Source organism: Triturus cristatus, chromosome 11 (genome assembly GCF_964204655.1).
Source record: "Triturus cristatus chromosome 11, aTriCri1.1, whole genome shotgun sequence".
Lineage (NCBI taxonomy): Eukaryota > Metazoa > Chordata > Amphibia > Caudata > Salamandridae > Triturus > Triturus cristatus.
The window spans coordinates 1,137,774,657-1,137,778,910 of NC_140594.1; positions in this window are offsets into that span (position 1 = coordinate 1,137,774,657).

Genomic DNA, 4,254 nt, shown 5'->3' on the forward strand with positions numbered 1-4,254 from the left:
TGTCTGTGCTCGTTTTCCAGGATCAGCACATGATGCCTACACCATGAGGCGTAGCAGGGTGCCTGAAATCATGACGCAGCTGCACAACGAACGAGCATGTGTTGTTGGTGGGTACACTCTGTCTGTCCTGTATTTTGCATAGACTTCCAGCATGACCGCTTCTCCTGTCCTACTTATGTCCATGTGCTTTCCATGTAGGGGACGGTGGCTATCCCAACATGCCATGGCTGATCACACCTCTCCGCAACCCCATCACGCCGTCCCAGCTCCGCTACAACACCGCCCATGGCCGGACAAGGCGAGTGATAGAGAGGACATTTGGCCTCCTGAAGAGCCAATTCCGATGCCTCCACAAGACCGGCGGCGCCCTCCCATATGCCCCGGCAAAGGTCTGCAAAATCTTCATGGTCTGCTGCATGCTGCACAACATGGCATTTGAGAAAGCTGTGCCACTCATCCTGGATCAAGATGATCAGGACCATCCACCCGTGGAGGACGAAGGTCTCGGCAATGGGGCTAGTGATGTGGAGGATGTGGTTCCGCAAGAGGACATCCGGACTCGGCTCATACGCGACTCCTTTGCTTAGTGGTGAGTACCAGTGTCTGTGTGTGCACGCATTGGTCCCCGTGTGGCATGTGTTGCGATGTGTGTGTCCATCTGCATGTATGCCACGTGAGTCAGAGGTGTGTGTGAATGTGTCACTGGAGTGATGGTGCCAGTGATGTGTATTTCCCCAGTCATAATTGTGACCTGGCATGTTGTCATCCTTACATGTGTCGAGTACATGCACATGCAAGTGGCTGTGCTTTTTGTGGCTGACTTCTTGTGTGTCTCTCATCCCCAGGTACTTGCGCATGCCGTCTGCTGGTTGCATTGTTGTGGCACTGCTATTCCTCATGGACACGTCATCGTGTGCTGACTCAGCGTTACACGCACGGACAAGTTTGGAAGTCTCCTTAGGGTAAGGGATGCATCAGGGGTGTATTGGGTGTGGCAGTTGTGTACGATGTATGCACACTGCCCCTGTCGATGTTTGGTTCCTCTGCAGACATGTCGCATCACCATGGTACACATGACATGCAGCTGGGTACACCTGAATAGATGGTCAGACTTGTTGACAGTCATCAGTGATGGGATTGTGGAATGTGATGATGGCATCAATGTGTGTTACACTGCCCTCGGACACATACGGTTTGCATTGGCTTGACATGGTGTGGGACTTCCACATCAGCGGATCAATGGTGTATGGCAGTCTCTCCATGAGCAGCAGTGGGTGTTTAGCTGTTAGCCGACACTTGTGTGCCAGTTCCATGGCTATCACGCATTTGTGCTGCAGAAGGGGGGTGCCAGTGTTGGACCCACATGTTACTCCACATGACCCGTTCATGTGTACTCCGAGTTGCCTCTGCAATCCCGAATACATGACTAATAAAGGTGTCCCTATGCCTCCAAGGTGCCTCTTCTCAGTCAATGCTGGTGTGTTGCCACGGTGCATCCGGCATGTCTGGCATGGTTTTCTGTGATAGTGGCTATGTGTCTATGTGTAGAGTAGCAAGATGCAAGCTGTTTGTGTGGGATTAGACTGTGTATTGTGCATGATGTCCATGACTGTGTGGGTATTGTGACATGTGCCATCCCCATGCATCCAACGTTGGCCAGGCCACCATTCTCTGCATCCACCTGACTCAAGCTTGCCCCCCAGGACACTCCACATGATCCCTGACCTCTGCGCATGGCTGTCGCTGTACTCAATATGTCCGTCGGCACGGTTGTGCGGCCACCCCCTCAGCTGGTTGGGCCCATCACGGGTGTGTATGGTGCTCCATGTCTGTCTTGCCTAATACAATGTGACCCATGTGTGTCCGGTGCCAGACTCAGGCCCCAGGGTGTGGATGGTTGAAGTCAAATGAGAACTCAGGCATGGTTAGACTTTACAAGACACATGTAAGGTAATAATGCAATCAGTAGGCATCTTCTCTTTATGGTGTGACTTTTTATTTTGGTTGGGGTAGGGGGGGGTGACATGAGGGGCTTTCCGGGTGTGTGGAATCCAAAGTTCACTAGGGGAGTTGGTGTCTTTGCCATTTGAAATCCTCAGAGTCCATGCCACAGTCTTTGTCAACATTGGTCAGACAGTGACCAGCAAGTCCATGTGGCAGAGAATGTCTTTTGCTGCTGTGCTGCTGTTGCTCCAGTGGGCCAGGTGCCAGGCCAGGTGTCCTGGGAGATGGTGCTGTTGCGCCGACCCTCACGGTCTTTTCCGTGGACGACCCACCCTCCTGCGGGGACCCTCAGAAGCAGGCCGTGATGATGTTTGGGATGCTCCATCGGATGTCTCCTCCTCCTCCTCCTGATCCCTCCCTGTGGGTGGTGATGTTCTATGCCTGATGGCACAGGGAGGGTTGCCCATGTTGTCGGCCATCCGACGGAGTGTACTGTGAATTCCCGTGAACACCGTCACGAGCTCAGCCTGTCTGTCCTCCATCCGCCGTTGGTGTCGCAGTAGACAGGCATGTTGCTCCGCATGTTGCTGGGCCTGCTGGGTCTTGATCTCATCGAGGGTCCCCTTCATCTCGTTGAGGGTGGACACAACCTGGGCCATGCCCGTGGTGTCCTGCCGGTATGTGTCCAGGATGTTTCGGACATGGGAATATACCGGTTCCCCAGCCAACCGGTCAGGCTCGCGCCTCCGCCGTCCTCCACTCCCACCACCCCTGCCCACTTGCACCTGGCCTGCCCTTGTGGGCACATCGGGTCTCCGGGACCCCTGAGGGGTGGCATTGGCATTGTCGCCTGCCTCCTCCTGGGTGCCGCGGACACCGTGTCCCTCCTGGCCAGCCTGGCTGCATTGTGGTGGTGGGGCAGGAATCCTGGGTGTCTACTGGGATGTGGCAGGAGTGGGGGTGGTGGTTGGCCCAGTTGTACCTGACGCAGGTGCTGCAAGTCGTTGGACACCAGAGGGGCCAGGTTGGTCGGGGTCGGGTTCGTCCACAGAGTGGTGAGAGTCGTCGCTGCCGGTGGCTCCGTCATCCCGCTGAGCCGGGTCCAGTGAGTCTTCCCCACCAATGTTGGGGGGTGAACCACGACGTTGACCTGTGTGTGAGAGAGACAATGTTAAATTTGTTCCATGCAACATCCATGTTTCATTGGTTTCAAAGTTGGCACATTTCATCTGGGAATTTGGATATGTCTTGCATTCCACTCACAGTGCACTTGTGCATGGGTATGTCCCTTGGGCACAGCTTTTGCGACTTTACCTATGTGTGGCACAGTCTTACTTGCTGTGTCAATTGTGACTGCAGTCAGCAGTGGAGTGGGCAGGTGTGGCGAGCCATGCATTGGCGCCTTCCGTGTAGCACTGTACGTGGGCACATGGAGTTGTTCCACACACTTATATGATGCAGGTAGCTGTCGTTGTGCTCGTGCACAGGTTGTGACATGGCCCTGTGTTTTGCCATGGAGAAGAGGGGGGGTTCTGGCACTGGCCACCCTTGTCTACATGCACGCACTCCACCTGCTGACGAGCAGACATTCCCACACACCACAAGGCTGATTTGCTCTCCCTGTGTGTCCCTTTCTCGCTCCCTCTCTGTCCCCCTCTCCCTCCCTCTGTGTGTCAGCCTCCTCCCTCTGTCCGTCTCCCTGTGTCTCCCTCCCTCTCTGTCCCCCTCTCCCTCCCTCTGTGTGTCAGCCTCTGTCACCTCAGCCCAGCTTCCTGGGCACACACTGTTAGCAGATCTTTGAATGGCCCTTGGATTGTTGATGTGAGTTTGTTTCTGATCTCCAGGCACCCATTGGGTGTAGTGTCTGTGTCTGCACTGCTGCTGTGGTGGTGTGTGCTGCCACTCTTTCACAGTGTTGGCTGTTCATTAGCTGCTGTCATGTGCAAGAACGTGCCGTCACCCCCATGTGTTGATGCAAGGCATCCGCCATTTGCTGGCAAGTCATTCCTGTGTGGGGACACACTGTTTGTCTGGCTGTGACCTAGGCCATATGGGCAGGGGGCATTGTTGTCTGCTTCTGATTTGCACTATGTGATTTTTGTGGCCCACCCTCCCGCCATCCGGCTTACCGTGTCATGTGTTGGTGTTTTCTGTGGCCTGTGACTTGACATTGTCCAGCTGGGTGCATGGGGCATGGTGGCGCCAGTGGCATGTGCGTGTTCATGGAGTGTGGTTGAGTCATGCGATAGCTTGGAGTGGTTGCGTGCCTGTTTGTGAGTTTGGTTGTGGATGACGGTCCCCCCATGTGAC